We start from the raw sequence: 19,614 nt of genomic DNA, 5'->3' as shown, positions 1-19,614 counted from the left end.
GCCCCCCGGGGGACGCTGCGTCCTTTACGTAAACCCCACTCCGCCGCCAGCGGTGACCATGGCGACGGCCGTGGGGTGGCAGCGCCCTCTGGTGCCAGGGAGGGGAGTGGCGCCGAGGCCAGAGGGAGCGGAGTCTTTCGCGGGCTCGGGCCCGGCGCGTGGGGGCGGTGGGCTCCGGGCTTCTGCCGCCGCTGGGGCTTCGTGGGCGGCCGGGAGGGGCACGACCAGCCGCGCGGCATGCGGGGAAGGGAGCCGCCTGGGTCCCCCTCCTGCAGGCCCCGTGTGACCGGGTTTAGCGTGGGAGAGGGGGGAAAAAAAAGCGTGTAGGATCACTGGAGAACTGGTTCATTTGTGGGGAGGAAAGAGGGAGCTGGATTCCACCTCCTCCGGGTGCAGAGCGCTCCTTGGAGTAAGGGGGATGGGGGGCGGTCAGAGCACATCTTCACCATCTGTGTTCTCTCGCCCTTCACCCTGCTGGGGCCCAGCATAGCTCCTGGCTTCCAAAAGGGCTCTTGGTCAATTTTGAATTCCTGGCAAATGAAGAAAATTGCCCTTCCTCTTCTGCTTCACACGCATCCATTCATTTCCTCAACACACCTTCCCTGAGAGCCAGCCTTGAGCAGGGAGCGCCACTGTCCGCGTGCCTTGTGCTAAGCTGGGGGAGTGAGTGGGCACAAAGATGAGCAGATCCCAGGCCCAGCCCTCCAGGAGTTGGATCTCAGGGGTACCAGACCATCAGAGTACAGGGTGCTTGCGGTGTAGAGCTCAGCGGAGACGGCCGGCGGTGGAGCTCTTAGACGGACCTTTAAGCAAGCCCTGGGGGAGGGAGTTAGGTCTGAAGGCCAAGAGGACCCAGCTGGGTCTCAAAGCTGGAGTAGAATTCAGAGCAAAGAGGGGAGCCGCATATTTCAGCGAGGGGAGTGCCTCTAAAGTGTTGTCAGGGGCCCTGTTGTCATCCCAAGGAAACAGGGTGACCCACAGCAGTTTGGTGTAAGTGGGAGCTATGTGAAGGGGAACTGAAGTGGACCACCCTCCTGAAAATTTTCTGGACTTTTGCTTTAAAGTGAGACTGAGTCCAGGGCAGCCTTCCTCTCTTGAAGCATGTGGGAGCTACTTCTGGAAGGAGTTCTGTATTATCCATGGTTATTTTGAAGGCAAACTCCAGTTTGCTTTAAAAAAAGAAAAATGGAGGCAGGGAGGACAAATACTGGATTGGATACCTTAGGGGACTCAAGAAAGAGATGGACCTTCCCAGCCTCAAGAAGAGCAGGGTATCAGGGAGGATTTAAGGACTGATTGTAGCAAAGCAATTCAGGGATCTTCTGTCTAGATCACTGCAATGAATCAGAATCAAAACTGCCAAATTTAATGTTTCCTTGGTTCAAAGTTCTAGATTCCCAAAAGAAAGAGTTTTGTTGGTCTAGCTTGGGCCGTGGTCAATCGTAGCAGCTACATTCCACCCCCTTAGCTGCACAGTGTATACAGATTCACACATGTATGCGCACGCACACACACACACACACACACACACACCCCTCCTCCCATTCATTCAGAGTCATCTTCACCAAACAATATTGTGTTCCAGTATTCCCTGGTCAGCTACCTCCAGACTTGATGTCATAATCAAGATCCAAGTTCAAGATCTTCAAGGTGATGTCCATGTTCATTTCTCCTCAAGGTTATGGTGATTCCATCTGAGCACCTAACAACTGAGTTAACAGGTACTTTTAACTACCACCAACATGTTCTCTGAATTCTTGATGCTCACAGACTGGCAACAGCAGCATGGCAGGGGGTTGCTTGTGAGAAATGCAGAATCTCAGGCCCCCACATCTCAGCAGGTTGGCATGATCCCTCAGTGTTATGTATGCACATTGCCATTTGAGAAGCGCTGCTGCTCCAAATACGGATGGAAAGGAAAAGGAAATACATGAAAAATGTGTTTTAATGGTGATTGTTGCTGTTTAAAAAGAAAAACAGGAGGGGTTATTTATTTAATCTTCAGCAACTCCAGTAACCAACAAGATAGTGGCTGCAGTCTTTATTTTTGCAACTGTTTGCAAACTCCTAAAAGGTGTTTATGACTTCTTTCCTCTAACTCCTGCCTGCATCTCATTTTTCTGGTGGACTGACCGAGCCTCCATCCTTGAAGTTGTGTGTGAGTCGCTCAGTCGTGTCCGGCTCTTTGCGACCCCATGGACTGTAGCCCGCCAGGCTCCTCTGTCCATGGGATTCTCCAGGCAAGAACACTGGAATGGGTTGCCATTTCCTGCTCCAGGGTCCATCCTCAAGGCCCTGAGCTATTGGTGATCCTGACTGTAAAGCATGTCGGCCTTTACCGTAGGGCGTGAGGGCATAGGAGGTACTCCATGGGGACCCTGCATTCCACCCATATCACTCCTATGTGTGTGTGTATGTCTGTGTGTGTGTGTGTGTGTGAGATGAGGATCCCCAAGTGGCCTGGTGGTAGTCCCAGGCTCCAATTCAGCGGAACCGTTATTGTGCCCCCTGGTGGAAACGTCCCTCCCTTTAGTTCTGAAACCACCAGACAGTCGAAACTCAAGAATTGCCTGAACGGAAGGCAGGCAGCAGACATTTTGACACTGGTGAAACTCTCATCACCGCATCCACCCCTAGTTGTGAGACCCTTTGGAAGGAACGTACCCTACCAGACGTCTGGTTCAGAGCACATGTTCCCTGGGGGCCTTACCTGGTCCAGCCACCAGGCTGCTCCCTCTCCAACATCCCATCTGCCCTTCCTGCTGAAAGCCATCAGCCCCGGTTCTGACAGAGTCTGGCCAGGTGTTCTTGTAGACGGCCACCAGAGCTGTGAGCAGACTGGAGTCAGGGAGGAGGCCAAGACTGAGGGCTTCAGGATGGGCGACGAGCCATAGATTGGTCCCGGTCCAGCTGCCGGGCTGTGTTCCCTCAGCTCAGTGCCAAATTCCCCCTCTGGTCTCAGTTTCCCTCTGGGTCCCAGTGGGGATAATAACATGGCTCCTCCTTCCAGGGGGGGTATGTGGATTAACTAATTAATGAGCGTGACATCGTCTGCTTCTGCAAAGGGGCTGATTAAATGCTGAGTGTTGTTATTAGAGCGATGAGGGTGTGTGACAGGCAGAGTCAACTGCAGACAGATCTACTCCCCTCGCTCGCCTCCTCCCCGCCCCGTTCCTCCGTCTGCCCTACACTCTGCAAGCTGAACATCTTGCAAGACAAAACCAAGATGATTTTTGGCACCCCAAAGATGGTGTCTAAGTTTTGCGTGTTTCCCCTGTACTGGAATGTGAGTCACGGCCCAGCTCCGTAGAGTAATCTGTCTCCGACAGCTGGCACAGCTGTGCCCTGCCTCAGACTCTCGGCTCCCAGCAGCTGCAGGGTGGGATGGCTCGGCCAGTGATTGCGTCGGGTTAGAGCTGCCTGCAGAAAGACAACTGCAGCATTCCTGAGCTGGGCACCAACCTCCTGACTGCACTGCCCCATGGTCCCAGTGACTGAATGATTGCCTTTCCTCACAGCCCGAGGGAGGGAAAGTCAATGTGGCCTACTGGCTTAAGGCTTAAGTGGGAATTCAGAGCATGCAGCGTTTTAAAGTATAAAATATCTGCTCATGGCTGCTGGAGATCCAATGACTACATTTTAGCTTGGATGCAGGGTATAGGATAAGGCATGAAATCAGCTCTGGGCATGGGACTTTAGTTTGTTCCCAGATGCCCAAGTCCTGAGTGAAATAGTGAATGTGACTTTCCCAGTAGTCAGTGTGGAATCCTTGCCCACTCACCTGTGCTGGGTCCCCCATCTCTGAGTGTTGTAGGATGCTGGCTCCCACCCAGAATCCCGGCACCCATGGTGGGGCGGATGGGAAGGAATGTCTTAGTCCCACCACCAGGGAAACAGCTGACAATGATGGGCAATGTTGTTTACCCAAATAGCACAAACTCTACCTGCGGAGGGGAGAGAAAAGCTCTGGAGGCTGAGCTGTCAGACTCCCACAGGGAGAGAAATTAGCCAGTTTTGAGGTCTAGGGAATGAATGCATGTGAACTGTGGTTTGGGACACCTGAGCCAGCTCAGGATCACCCAGAGTTTCTCATGGCAGGATTTTCAGCCCTTTTCCCCACTAAAAATTGCTGCTCTCCTGCCTTCTTGATCCTCATACTATGAGATATAGGAATGGGTCATGGGGGCAGATAGCCTGGAAGTGGGGGCTGGACCCACAAAGATTAAAATCAGCTACCACTGGGATGTGCTGAGGTCTTGTGCAAGAAGCAAGTCGTCCCCTCCCACCGAAGGGAGCCTGCCACCCATGCCTTTTACCTGAGTGAGTAGCATTTGCAATCAGAGTCTCGACACATCTGTATGGCGATGGAGTGATAACGGTGGAGATATTGGAGGAAGTGAGAGCGTTGGTGGTCTAGTGGTGGTGTTGATGGGGAGAAAGGACCAATGGCTTCCAAGGTGGTCGTTCTGGAAATGTTTTCGCTTCCCACCTCATCCTCCATTCACTTGGGTATCACTAGTACTTTCACTGTAATGCCCAAAGGATTGGGGGATCCTTGCATCTCATTAAACCAGCCTATTTGTAAGTATCTGCTCCCTAACGGGCATTGTAGTAACTAGTTTTTCTCCTTGGGGCACTAGGGAGCTATGGGATTATAAACACAGATGTCTCAGGAGAAAGACTGCATGCTTATTGACTAGTGTGACTCATCTGCACTTTCTGGACAATAATAACAAGAGTAGAGAGTCCTCTTGAGGGTGTTCATCCATCCATCTACCCACTCAGCCACCCACTTATTCTCTCACCTCCTCTTCACCCACATATTCACCCACCTACCCATTCACCCACTCACCTTCTTACACCCAGTCTGTCCGTTGCCCACCTACCTACCTACCCACCCACTCACTCCTCCATTCACCCACCCATCCATCCGCTCATCCACAAATTCATCAGTCCATCCATCCATATATCCATTCATCTATCTGTCCATCAACTCTTCAACCTCTCCACCTATCCAACTATGTCCTAAATCTTGTCCAATTTATCGTCCCTCCTAAATATCTTTGCAACTACCCACTTCTGTCCATTTCTACCAGTACCATCCAGGTATGGGCCACACTTACGTCTCTTCAGGGCCACTGCCACAGGCTCCTAACTGCTCCCACTTCTCATCCAGTTTTCCACCCAACAGATAAAGCAACCTCCTATAAATGAACACCAGATAACATTATGTCACTGCTTAAAGCCTTGCTGTGGTTTCTTATCGCTCTTAGAATACAGACCCCAATTTTTGTTGGGTATACAGTAAAGTGTACAGATGATGAGTTTCCCCATATGTGTATACCTGTGATCACACCCAGATTAAGACACAGAGTATTTCCAGTTCTTTGTGCTCATAAAAGTCAGTTACCCACCCCCCGATGTAGACACTAATTGTATGTGTATACCTTCAGTTCAGTTCAGTCGCTCAGTCGTGTCCGACTCTTTGCAACCCCATGAATTGCAGCATGCCAGGCCTCCCTGTCTGTCACCAACTCCCGGAGCTCACTCAAACTCACGTCCATCGAGTCGGTGATGCCATCCAGCCATCTCATCCTCTGTCGTCCCCTTCTCCTCCTGCCCCCAATCCCTCCCAGCATCAGAGTCTTTTCCATTGAGTCAACCCTTCGCATGAAGATTTGAAGGTGGCCAAAGTATTGGAGTTTCAGCTTTAGCATCATTCCTTCCAAAGAACACCCAGGATTGATCTCCTTTAGAATGGACTGGTTGGATCTCCTTGCAGTCCAAGGGACTCTACACCTTAGGTTTGGTCTGTTTCTGAACTTCCTACAGATGGAATCATAGAGCATGGACTCTTTTGTGTCTGGCTTCTTTTGAGAAACATTATGTCTGTGAGATTCATCCATGTTATTATGTGTACCAGTAGTTCACCGTTTTTTATGGCTGTGTGATATTTCATTAGGGTTTTCCTGGTGGCTCAGCAGTAAAGACTCCACTTGCCAATGCAGGAGATGCGAGTGTGATCCCTAGGTCAGGAAGATGCCCTGGAAAAGAAAATGGCCACCCACTCGAGTATTCTGAACAGAGGAGCCCTGTGGGCTACAGTCCATGGGGTCGCAAAAGAGTAGGACACAACTTAGCAACTAAACAACCACAATGCAACAATATTTCATTAGATAAGTATACTATGATTTGTTTGTTTATTCTGCCTTGTGGCTTTTTCCAGCTAGGGGCTCTAGTGGATAAGGCTGCTACATTCTTGTAAAAGTCTTTAGTGGATATTGCACTTCTTTCTCTTGGGTTGGGGGTGGACAGGATAATGACCCGTAGTGATGTCCATGTCCTAATCCCCAGAACTTGTATGTTTAAGTATAATGTGTGTTTGCATGCTAAGTCGCTTCAGTTGTGTCCGACTCTTTGAGACCATAGCCTGCCAGGCTCCTCTGTCCATTGGATTCTCCAGGCAAGAACACTGGAGTGGGTTGCCATGCCCTCCTCCAGAGAACTTTCCTTACCCAGGGATTGAACCTGAAAATCTTACATTTCCTGCATTGGCAGGCAGGATCCTTACCGCTAGTGCCACCTGGGAAGCCCTCAAGTATAATACAAAAGGGAATTCAGGTTGCAGGTGGAATTAAGGTCTCTAATCAGCTGATCTTGAGATAGAGAGATTATCCTAGATTATCCGGGTGGGCTCTGTGTAATCAAAAGCTTCCTTATAAGTAGGAGAGGGAAGCTAGGTGAGAGGAACAGAGAGATGACAGTGAGAGAAAGACTTGACCAGCCGTTACTGGCTTTGAAGATGAGCCAAGGAACTGGGAAAGGCAAGGAAACAGGTTATCCTTCTAGAGCCTCTAGAAGGAACACAGGCTTGCTGATACCTTGATTTTAGCCCAGTGAGACCCATTTTGGACTTCTGACCTTCAGAACTATAAGATAAATATTTGTTTTAAGCCACCAAGTTTGTGTCAGTTTATTATAGCAATAGAAAGCTAATACAGATAGATGTGAGATTTCCCTGGTGGTCCAGTGGTTGAGACTCCTCCTCCCAATGCAAGGAACACAGGTTTGATCCCTGGTGGGGGAACTAAGATCCCATGTACCTTGGGGCAACTAAGCCCACTCCCCACAACTACTGAGCCCACGCTCTAAAGCCTGTGCTCCACAAGACAAGCCTTCAAGCCACAACTGGAGAAAGCTTGAGCATTGCAACAGAGAGCCTGTGCACCACAATGAAGAGCCAATGAAGCCCCGCCCCCCCCACCTCCCGCCAAAAAAATAAATACAGGTAGATACTTAGGAGTGGAACTGGTGGAACTGCTTGATCATAGGATGGACCCTCAGATTCTTCTTCATGCCACCATCCAGCATGACTGGCCCTGCCAACATGTCTGCCCACATCTTGGGCCACTCTCTTCTCTTCTGTCCATCTTCCAGCCAGGCAAGCCTATCATGATGTTCCTCAGAGGTGTCCCTTGCGTGTGCTCTTCCCTCTGCCAGGGTGGCCCTCCCTCTCTCTTGAGCTATCAGGGCTCAAGATGCTTCCTCAAGGGAAGGAGGTTAAGTTCCCAATTACTGATGGGCTCTCCAAGCACTCTGGTTTTTTCCTTCAGGCCACTTCCCAAGGTTTCTTGTTTAGCTGCTAAGTCATGGCAACTCTTTGCAAACCCATACTGCAGTGCACCAGGCTTCCCTGTCCTTCACTATTTACCAGAGTTTTCTCAAACTCATGTCCACTGAGTCAGTGATGCCATCTAACCATCTTATTCTCTGTCATCCCCTTCTCCTCCTGCCCTCAATCTTTCCCAGCATCAGGGGTCTTTTCCAATTACTTGGCTCTTCGCATCAGGTAGTCAAAGTACTAGAGTTTCTGCTTCAGCATCAGTCCTTCCAATGAATATTCAGGGTTGATTTCCTTTAGGATTGACTGGTTTGATCTCCTTGCGTGCTGCACTCCATGGACTCACAGAGTCCTACACAACTTGGTGACTGAACAACAATTTATTTAAGTAGCTGAGTTTGCCCCCCATCCTTACGCAGCACCCTATCCACAGACTAGAAGCTCCCTCTGGGTAGGGATTGGGTCACTCTCATGTCCTTAGCACACAGCTCCACTGCCTGGCACATAGTAGGCCCACAGCAGCTAATGGCTCCCTGTTGAATGAATGAACTTCTGTTTGATAGGGATGGGGAGATGTCTAGGTACAGTGAGGATGTCAGAGCAAGTGTGGAGAGGGGGATGGAAGAGGAAGAAAGGAGACAGGAGGAGAGACAGAAACACACACCCCAGAGACCATCGAGCCCCAGATTCTACCCTCAATTTCAGTCTCATTTCACCGGCATCCCCAGGGCAAGAATACTCTTGAAAACCATCCATGTGAATCAAATGCACAGGAGGGAAATGCTGATCTCTTAGTGAGAAAGGTCCTGTATTCCTTTAAAGACAGCTCGATGCCTTTCCAGGGACCTGTGACTCATACCTACTGCCTTGGAAACAGTCGGCCTGGCCCCTGAGGAAGGAGGGGTATTATACATAAGTCTGGAGCTGACCGAGACCCCAAGGTGGGTGGTGAGTTTCTCAAGGCCACCCCCCCCCCCACAAACGTGTTAGAATCAGAGCTGGGATCTGAAACTGGAGCTCTTGACTCCCAGCTCGCTGGTGGGGTGGTGTAGGGTTGCCAGATTTAGCAAATTAAAAAACAGGATGCCCGATTCAATTTGAATTTCAGATGAACAACAAAAATTTTTTTTTAGTGTAAGTGTGTCCCAAGTGTTATATGAGACATACTTATACTAAATAATTATTGTTGTTCATCTGAAATTCAAATTTAACTGGGCATCCTGTATTTTATCTGGCAATGGGTGGGGAGTAGGACTGCAGGGAGGAGGCAGGGGAGCATTTAATCCCTACTTCACTACCAAACAGGCCTATCTGGGGACCTGAGTCCCCATGCTCTCTAGAAAACACAGAGCCTGTTTGTCCCCTGGGCAGAGGTGGCCACCTGACCTCTTTGGCTTCCTTAACTCACCGGCTTCAGCCTCGGAGCAGACCCCGGCCTTCAGCCAGGACACTGGTTCTCAACTCAGAACCTTAGAATTATCTGCCCAGGCTGCACCCCAGGCAATGACAGCAGGCTCTCTGGGGATTGCACTCAGGCATCGGGAGCTCTCAAAGCTCCCCAGGCGACTCCAGCGGGCAGCCGAGGTTGAGAACCACTGTGTAGCAGGACCCGCTTGCTTCTCAGATGCTGAGGGCATGTTAGTTCTGCTTTTGCCTCCTGGAAGAGCCTTGGGAACCACCACAGTCTCAGCCGCTGCCCTTTACAAAGCAGTGTGCCACAGGCCCTTCTGCCCTGGGCTTCTCTCAGCCCTTTCCGGTTGATTCTGAGGAGTTCTCCTTTCAGATGATGGCAGTTCCCGTTACCCATGGCTCAACAGGAAGGCAGGAGTGGGGACCCCCACCCCCACCCCACCCCTATTCTGGGATCCATGTGCCCCTACTGGGATCTGGAGCAACCAGAGAGCCTCTTGGGGATCCAGGGTCAAGGCCAGGCAGAAAGCAGGTTATTCTCTGAGCTGATTCTTTGAGCCCCATCCTTGCGGCTGGGTTGGCTCTGTCTGCTGTGGGTATCTGTTGCCCCTCCATTCTTCTCCCCCAGAGCAAACAGTGCGCATGTGCTTACTTGTCTCTCTGTGTCTATCTTCCCCACTAGACCAGCTCCAGGAGGACAGGGGACAGGTCTGTCTTCTCAGTCCCCAGATCTTGGTTGGTGGCTGGAGCAGGGGCTCCATGAATATTTATGTTCACTGGTGGATGAACCCTTAGCATTTATGAATTCTTACCCTGCCCTTGTACAGATAAGGAAACAGAGGCACAGAGAAGGGCAGGGACCTCCCCCAGGTTGTACAACGGGATGCAAGCTGAGTGAGGACTAAAACTCAAGGCTCTGATTCCCATTCTGGGGCTCTTTCCACTCAGGAGGGCCCCCACATCTACTCCTGCCCAAGTCACCCCTCTCAGCCCTGTTCTGAGTCATCAGCTTCTCCTTTCAAGCTCTTCTATGGACAGACAGACAGACACATATGCATACACACACACACTATATCCTGTCTGGAGGCTTCCCTTCTGGAAAGGGTCAGGGGGCCCCTGACAGTGGGTGAAGACGCAGGCAAAGGTGGGAGCAGACATGTATTCTGTAGAAAACACCGGAAGTCCTTCTAGCTGAAGCCTCCTCTACCAAACAGACTCCAATGAAGAGGCCTGCCAGGTGTGCAAAGACTTCTGTGTAGACAGGCTTTGCAGGGTGGACCTTGCCCTCCCCCTACCTCCTCTCACCTTGGAAGAAAGACTAAGCTGTCCCCAAGCTCAAAGAGCCTCCTTCTCCCTAGAGCAGCCCCCAGCTTGAAGATCCACAAGCAGGATTTGGAGCCGAGTAGAGCCAACCCACACACCCCTTTCCTGGATGTGAGACCCTCATTGAGGTTCAGGTTCCTGATCAAGAAAATAATAATATTGCCCTGGACAGGCAGTGGTGAAGATGATTCGCAGGGTGCTGAGCTTCCTGTTACATGCTCGGCCAAGGCGCTTTCCCAGAGCCTCTGCCCTGGGCTCCCAGCGACATTCTAAGCTGCACATGAACACAGTTAGCAGGAATTCAATGCTGACCCCCTAATTGGACAAATCGATATCATCAGTCCCTTCCTGAGCTGTGAATCAGAAGATGGCCTTTTTGGTAATTTCATGAATGATGATGGCTTCCCAATGGGCTCCAAAGAGACGGAGCTCCTTTCAGAGACTTCCCTGCCTTTTAAAAAATTTATTTTATTGAAATATAGTTGATTTACAATGTTGTGTTAATTTATACTGCACAGCAAAGTGATTTATACATATAATGTTCTTTTTCATAGTCTTTTCCATTATGGTTTAATCATAGGATATCTGATGCAAAGGGCCGACTCATGGGAAAATACCGTGATGCTGCGAGAGATTGAAAGCAAAAGGAAAAGGGGGCAGCAGAGGATGAGATGGTTAGATAGCATCACCAACTCAGTGGACATGAATCTGAGCAAACTCCTGAGTGAAGGACAGGGAAGCCTGGCGTGCTGCAGTCCGTGGGGTCGCAAGGAGTCGGACACGACTTAGCAGCTGAAAAACAACAACAAAAAAAGCTGAATACAGTTCCCTGTGCTATACAGGAGGACCTTGATGTTTTCCCTGACTTTTGAAGTCATGTCAAGAAGATAAGCAAGCATTTGCACCACAGGGCACTGGAGGCAGGTTTGCAATGGGTCTTCCTGGGAAGGTAGATGTCAAAGGAGACAGAACCTGACACACTTCGGTGGGCAGGATGAACCCCAGAAACCTCAGGGATGGCATTTGCTCTCAGACATCTGTTGCTTAGTAGTTTAAAAAAACACACGCGTGTGTGTGTGGTGGTGAAATATTTGTTGTTGTTGTTGTTCAGTCGCTAAGTCGAGTCTGTCACTTTGTGACGTTATGGACTGCAGCATGCCAGGCTTCCCTGTCCTTCATAATCTCCTGGAGTTTGTTCAGATTCATGTCCATTGGGTCAGTGATGCTGTCTAACCATCTTGTCCTCTGCCGCCCCTCTCCTTTTGCCTTCAATCTTTCCCAGCATCAGGGTCTTTTCCAACAATGCTTTAAGCCATTTCTAAGTGTATGGTTCAGTGGTGGTAAATGCATTCACATTGTTGTGCAACCGTCTCCAGAATTTTTCTGTTCCCTCATAGTTCAGTTGATAAAGAATTGGCCTGCAATACAGGAGACCCCGGTTTGATTCCTAGGTTGGGAAGAAGGGATAGGCTACCGACTCCAGTATTCTTGGGCTTCCCTTGTGGCTCAACTGGTAAAGAATCTGCCTGCAATGCGGGAGACCTGGGTTCAATCCTTGGGTTGGGAAGATCCCCTGGAGAAGGGAAAGGCTACCCACTCCAGTATTCTGGCCTGGAGAATTCCATGGACTGTATAGTCTATGGGGTCATGAAGAGTCGGACACAACTGAGCGACTTTCACATCCTGAAACTCTATATCCATTCAACGGGGACTCCTCATTCCCCTCTCTCCTCAGCCCCTCCCAACCTCTCTCCTACTTTCTGTCTGGATGAATTTGACTGTACTAGGTACTTCCTATAAATGGCATCGTGCAGTGTTTTTCCTTCTGTGTCTGGCTTATTTTGCTCAGCATATTTTCAAGGTTCATCTATGTTGTAGCATATATCAGAATTTTCTTCCTTTTTAAGGCTAAATAATATACTGTCATATATATAGACCACATTTCATCCATCAATGGGCATTTGAGTTGTTTCTACCTTCTGGCAGTAATAATGCTATGAACGTGGATGTACAAAAATATTGGTCAAGTCCCACTTTCAATTATTTTGGGTATGTATCCACGTCAAGATATAAACTGAGGCATGTTAAATTTTTTAAGAATTGAAAAAAATGGATTCAAATCAGGCAGCAGTCAATCTAGCAGACGGAAAGGAGCCCCGAGGAGCTGAACAGAAGGAAAGACTTGTGGGCAGAAGGGAATGGGAACAAGCAAGTTACACGAGGCAAAGAAAGTGGGTTGGTTATTGCAAAACTACTTTCCTTCCGGGCTTGGCAGGGGTCAGTCAGGCAGATGACCCAACTAACGCTGATCAGACAATTCCTGATTGACTGGTTTAAGATTCCATTTCCGGGAGAGCCAAAACTGTCATTCAGCCTCGGCTTGGTGACATGGGCTTTAGCATGAACAGCTTTATTTTGGTCCTGTTACCTTGTTTTTAACACCCAGAAGCAGGCTTGCTGGATCATATGCTAATTTTACTTTAGACTTTTTGAGGAACTGTCATGCTGTTCTCCATAGCAGCTGCACGTTTGATACTCCCATCAGTAATGCCCCGGGGTTCCAGTTTCTCCACATCCATGCGATCACTTGTTTTCTGGTGGGCAACTTATTTGCTCATTTGTTTCTGCTTGTTTTATATTTTGCTTTGCCGAAACACTTACTTGCTTTGTTTTTATTTCTTCTATTTTTTGTTTGTGTGTGGGGGTGTTTTGTTTTGGCCATACCACATGGCCTGTACGGTCCAAGTTCCCTGACCAGGGATTCAGCCTGGACCCTTGGCAGTCAGAGCACAGAGTCCTGCTGTGAACGTTGGTCTGTACGTCTTGGTGAGCACACGTGTGCACCCATTTCTGTTGAATACTTTCCTAGGGATAGATTTGCTGAGTCATAGGATATATGTATGTTAGGTTTGGTCAGTTCTTCCAGTTTCACAAAGTGGCTCTACCAATTTACAGTCCTGCCAACCATGTATGAGCGTTCCTGTTGCTCCACATCCTTGCTAACACTTGGTATGATCTCTCCTTTCTGTTTTAATAGACTTTACAGCCACTTTTTTAAAATTTAGGAATGTGACCCAATTTGTCTCCTTTCCCACCTCCTGTAATGACTCCATTGGTCAGAGCTGATAGCCCTGGGCTGGCCCCCAGTCTGAAGGCACCTCTATGTGGACCGCACAGAAGGTCAGTTAACTCCCTGGTGGGGGTTCATCTAAGCTTCACCCCATGGAATCATTCTGTAATAAGTATTCAGTGCTGTGATTCAAAAGAAGTATACCCTTGGTCATTCATATGACTAAAATATATTTTTCCTGTATTTGGTTCCCGTCCAGGGTTCTTGGCTCACAGCTCCCCAAGCCCTTGGAATTTCCTTTGCAATATGATCAATGGGAACATGTTTTTTAGTGATATGTGGTCTTTTGTACTCGGTTTGTGAAATCTCTTCAGAGACATAGAGATGAAATGAGTGGCTGGTTATGCGTGCGTGTGTGTGTGCGTGTGTTTAAGTCTCTTCAGCTGTGTCTGACTCTTTGCAACCCTATGGACTGTAGCTCTCCCGGCTCCTCTGTTCATGGGATTCTCCAAGCAAGAGCACTGGTGTGGGTTGCTGAGCCCTCTTCCAAGGGATCTTCCTGACCCAGGGATCAAACCCGAGCCTCTTACCTCTCCTGCATTGGCAGGCAGGTTCTTTACCACCAGCGCCACCTGGGGAGCCCTTTTTTATTCACAACAAGCCCCTTTCCACGGCAACTAGGTTTATGTTAATGAGGTGACTTCTGTATAGCACCTAAGGATGGAGGCTTGTTGTCAGGGGAACCACCATGAATACAGGAGTGGGACTGATTTCCAGGTGGGGAAGAAGGAGGTTGAATCAATTGCCAATGGCCAGTACATTAATCAATCATGCCTAAGTAATAAAGCCTCCATTAAAAAACAAAAGGCGTGAGGGTTCCAAGAACTGACATGTAGGGGAACCAGAATGCTTCCGTGTGTTACCTAGTTCAGTTCAGTCGCTCAGTCATGTCCGACTCTTGCGACCCCATGGACCGCAGAACACCAGGCCTCCCTGTCCATCACCAACTCCCGGAGCTTGCTCAAACTCATGTCCATCGAGTCGGTGATGCCATCCAACCATCTCATCCTCTGTCATCCCCTTCTCCTCCTGCCTTCAATCTTTCCCAGCATCAGGGTCTTTTCCAAGGAGTCACTTCTTCGCAGCAAGTGGCCAAAGTATTGGAGAGTCAGCTTCAACATCAGTCCTTCCAATGAATATTCAGGACTGATTTCCTTTAGGATTGACTGGTTTGATCTCCTTGCAGTCCAAGGGACTCTCAAGAGTATTCTCCAACACCACAGTTCAAAAGCATCAATTGTGCTTCCTGGCCAGCCCTAAACTCCCTGAGGACAGAGGCTCCTTTGTTCGAGACCGCACCCTCTTCATCTGGCGGTTGAGCTGGGTTCTTTAATATCCTCTGTAATAAACCCGTAATCTGGTGATTGAAGTGGCTTCTTGAGTTTTGTGAGCTGCTCTAGCAAATTTACTGCACCTGAGGAGGAAACTTTGATTTACAGTCGATCAGTCAGAAACACAGGTAACAACCTGCGTTTACGCCTGGCACCTGCAGTGGGAAGACAGTCTGGATGAACTGAACCTTTAACCTATGGAATCCAATGCCATCTCCAGACAGACGGTGTCAGGACTGAACTGAATTCTCAGACACCCTGCTGGTGTGGGGGAATTCCTTGTTGTTGTGAGGAAGCCTTCTACACACATTGAAACTGGGGCCAGGAATCCCAGAAAGTATGGCATTAGGACCACCCAGTCAAAGGCTTTCCTCGGGACACATAGTATCAGCAGGGAGCAGATGACGTGGGTCAGGACTCTTGTGGTGACCCTAAACGCCCCCGCCCTATGGGGTGATCTGGGACCTGGGGGATCGTGTGACTAATGCCTGCCTCTGCTATGGCTTCTGGGCTTCCCTGGTGGCTCAGACCATAAAGAATCTGCCTGCAATGCTGGAGACCCAGGTTCGATCCCTGGGTCAGGAAAATCCCTCGAAGAAGGGAATGGCCACCCACTCCATTATTCTTGCCTGGAGAATTCCACAGACAGAGGTGCCTAGCCAGCTACATGGGGATCGCAAAGACTTGGACACGACTGAGTGACTAACGCACACACACATCATGGCTTTCATTTCCCACCTGTGCTGTCAACCCAGCATTGCCTGTAGGTTCCACAAGCATTGTGGCTGGAAGGCATTTGGCTTCTGCATAGGTAATGTTTTTCAAATGTATGCGGATCCCATTGAGGTTAATAACATTTGAATTGACTGAAAGCTTTTCAGTATTCACAGTCATCTTTTGTGTTATGTTTTCTCAATTCGTGACTTCACAAAAATACAACTATTAATAAATGGGGTGGGAATAGGTCAAACTGAAATGTAAGCGTTCAGAAAACAAAAGAGATCAGAAGCCCTTGGATGTCAGTCGAGACACTGACACAAGGCCACAAGGGTGGCCACTTGGAGGTTACCAAAGCATGGGGGGTGTCATGGGATGCTTCAAATCTTCTACCTCCCTCCAGTCGCCCTGCCTTGAAAGATCCAGGTGAAGTGGCTTGAGACCTTCTTCTTCGTACTGGGGATGTCTGTCATCCTTCACCATGTCTCAAAGTATCTCCAATGGATGCTCATGATTGCTCTCTTGGTATCTCCTAGTCTAGATTCCTGCAACCTCATCCCAGTATCCCCCCCACCACACATACACACCTGCTGCTGTGATTTCTCTCCGAAGTGCTTCACCCAAGCACAGGCCTGGCCCTTGCTGATGGGTGATTCAGCTGGACCACAGGGTAAGACTGCCCAGGTTCAAAGCTCAGCTCTTCCATTGACAGACAGCTGACTGACCTTGGGCAAGGTTCTCTGTCTCTCTGGGCTTTGATTTGCTCATTATAAAATAGGGGCAAGTGAGGCCCCTCCTCTCCAGGCTGGTTGACGGTCACATGAGTTGATGGGGGTAAAGCCTCCTGTGCCTGGTAGTTAGGGGGCACAGCCATCATTTTTATTCATCCCCTACCAAGTGCTACGAAGGGCTTCCCTTGTAGCTCAGTTGGTAAAGAATCTGTCTGCACTGTAGGAGACACCGGTTCAATTCCTGGGTCGGGAATACTGCTGGAGAAGGGATAGGCTACCCACTCCAGTATTCTTGGGCTTCCCTTGTGGCTCAGCTGGTAAAGAATCTGCCTGCAATGTGGGAGACCTGGGTTCCATCCCTGGGTTGGGAAGATTCCCTGGAGAAGGGAAAAGCTACCCACTCTAGTTCTCTGGCCTGGAGAATTCTATGGACTGTAATGTCCTTCAGGTCGCAAAGAGTTGGACATGGCTGAGCGACTTTCCCTTTCACCAAGTACTACTGTTTACAACTGATTTTATTTTATTGTTGATTTTTTTTTTTTTTTTAACCTTTTGGCCATGTTTCTCTGCATGTGGGATCTTAATTCCCCTACCAGGGATCGAACCCTCACCCTCTGCAGTAGAAGCTTGGAGTCTTAACCACTGGACCATCAGGGAAGTCCCTATAACTGATTTTATGGAAGGTGGACCGAGGAGGGGGATCACAGTACAGCATCAGAACAACTTACAGCTGAACCAGAGACCTCACCATGTTTATCATCTCTTGTCTATCTTAGGAAGTGCCCACCAGCCTGCTATCTCCTCTGGCCCAGACCTGGTGCCATTTCTTGGAGCCTGTTCACCAACCCCCCCTCCAGATCCTCCTCTCCAGTTCCTCCCTCCTCTTAGCCATCAGAAGGTGCAAAGTTTATTTTGCAGGGCATCTACATTTTGGTCTCAGCTGCTGTCTTGTAGAAGAGGCTCTAAGACAATGATACTCAATTAGGAAGGGTCTGGGAAGACTGTAAGGGTGTTTTTCTTTGTCAAAATGTGTGTGTGTAACCAGTTATTATATATAAACACCAAGTAATTTTGCACGCTTCTAATATACACAGAATCTTCCAGGAACACAACTCTATTATGTACACGGAAGGAGAAGATTGTCCTTTGTTCTGTTCGGAATTTTGCCAGGACTCGTTGCCCATTTCACGTCACCAGCCTCAGCGCGGCTCGTGGTGTGTGAGTCACCATCAGGAGGACCACTTGGGTCTGTCTGCCTCTGCGGCTGTCACGTTCCCAGTGGGGCCACCGGGAGCAAGTGTCAGAGCTACGTCAGCCCGTTTCCTCCGCAGTCGGCTTGCGCGTTTTCACCTTGAAATTATTTTATTATAAATGACTTCCCTTTAATTTCTTCTTTATACTATGGTCAGGATATTACATCGATTTGCTTTCAAAAAAAACATGTGTGAGGGCATGTGTGATCACTTAGGAATTCCATTTCAGCTTGGCAACAGGGGAACAAAATATTTGCAATGTTGCTATTTAGTTGCTAAGTCACATCCAACTCTTTTCGGCCCCGTGGACAGTAGTCCGCCAGTCTCCTCTGTCCTTGGGATTTCCCAGGCCAGAATACTGGAGTGGGTTGCCATTTCCTTCTGCAGGGGATCTTCCCAACCCAGGATTCAAATGTTTGTCTCCTGCACTGGCAGGCAGATTCTTTACCGCTGAGCTGCCAGTGAAGCCCTAAAATATTTGCAAAATATTTGTCTTCTGAAAGGGGCTTGGGTCTGCTGGGGTTGCCAGCTACCTCTCAAAGGCCCACCTTCTGCATAATTTAATAATCCATTCTTTTCCACACAAACAATAATTAACATTGTTTTTTTTTTTCAAAATTCAGACTTGTTATTCCTCTCACTTAAATAGTAAATACTTGAAATCAACATAAAAAAACCTAGGTATTAAAAACATTTAATAATTTTTACCCTCCCCCCCACCTCCAAAATAAATCCCTCCTTGAGCTCTTGCCAACAGGAGTGATTGTTTCTGAAACGAAGTTCTCAACTCACTCGATTGTGGAGGCGGCTGCTGTCATTTATTCCTTTTATTAAAGAAAATTGTCTGCACTGGGTCTTCACTGTGGCACGCAGGCTCGGGCGTCGGAGCACACAGGTTTAGCTGTGGCATGTGGGGTCTTGGTTCCCTGGCCAGGGATCGAACCTAGGTCCCTTTCATTGGAAGGCGGATTCTGAACCCCCAGAGCCCAGGGAAGTCTCCATTTATTCTTTTAAGCAGCTCTCTTCTCTCCCCTGTAAATGCTCTGGGTTAACAATCCTGCTGCTGGTCCCCTTGCTCCCAGATCACTTCCTTCTTGATCGAGGCTCACAGAGTGGCCCCACGAGATGGTCTCAATATCCAAAGGCGACAAGGCCACATCTGGACCTAAAACTGTTCTGTGGCCCCACGTTTAAGTCACAATCCCTTAGCCTGGCCTCGCTGAGCCAGGGCACAGGATACGGCCTCCTCTCTGCTCACTCCTCCCACCCACCTTGCCATCCAGCCCCAGTTCCTGTGCCCAGGCTCCTTCCTCTGCTGGATCCCCGAGCCCCACCACCACCCTCAGCTCCATCTACCAGGAATGTCCTATTCTCCTCTTCAGCAGAAACTCAGTCCTGAAGGCCCACTGAGAGAAGATGGGCTTCCACTGGGGCCTGGATTGAGCAGGAGGGCAGTGGCCACTGGGGAAGGAAGAGCAAGATGTCGGGTTTTGGAGAATTCAATCAAGAGCCCTCCTCTTCCCCATCCAAGCCTGGAACCCACTAAGAGAAACACACAGCAGCTGTGCAGACAGAGGTCAAAATAGTTCCCTCTGTGACTTCAGATCCATGGCCAAGGGCACTTCCTATGACCCCACCCTTGAACTTGACATTCACCCACCCAAACCACCCAGTCCCTGGCCCAAGTGCATAGTGCGGATGCGGTAAAGGCTTCTAAAAGAGAAGGGGGTGGGCTGGGCGTGCCCAAGCACTCTTCCCAAACTTGGCCATCAGTCACTTCTCTGCAGGGGAGGAGGAGGGAGTGAACTACAAGAGAGAGGCTGGAAGATTACTGCAATTCAACGGACACTCCTCCGCGTGGAAACATGATGGGAGAGAGGGTGGGAGGAAGGGAAGCTGTGATGAAGACACCAGCGCCTGGTCAGTGTTAAGGGCAGATTGGAGATGGGGCAGAGGCTCAGAGAGGAGGCTGAGGCCAGAGGAAACCGTCAGAGTTAGGGACTGTGCAGAGAAATTCTCTAACTTAAAAAACTTTGATTATCGCCAAAGCTGTATATGTACATTGTAGAACGTTGGAACACATAGATAAGCAAAAATA

General features: G+C 49.2%; 1 long non-coding RNA gene across 1 annotated transcript in view; it reads right to left on the bottom strand.

Annotated features, from left to right (window-relative positions):
- Positions 1-10,638: 10,638 nt before the first annotated feature.
- The window catches only part of LOC112444860 (uncharacterized), a 45,282-nt gene continuing 36,306 nt past the window's right edge, over positions 10,639-19,614 (bottom strand). Inside the window, exon 3 of the long non-coding RNA XR_003033232.2 lies at positions 10,639-11,146. This is a non-coding gene — a long non-coding RNA (uncharacterized lncRNA). The remainder of the gene's footprint in view (positions 11,147-19,614) is intronic.

This window comes from Bos taurus, chromosome 29, assembly GCF_002263795.3.
Source record: "Bos taurus isolate L1 Dominette 01449 registration number 42190680 breed Hereford chromosome 29, ARS-UCD2.0, whole genome shotgun sequence".
Classification (NCBI taxonomy): Eukaryota; Metazoa; Chordata; class Mammalia; order Artiodactyla; family Bovidae; genus Bos; species Bos taurus.
This window is presented reverse-complemented; position numbering and strand designations above follow the sequence as displayed.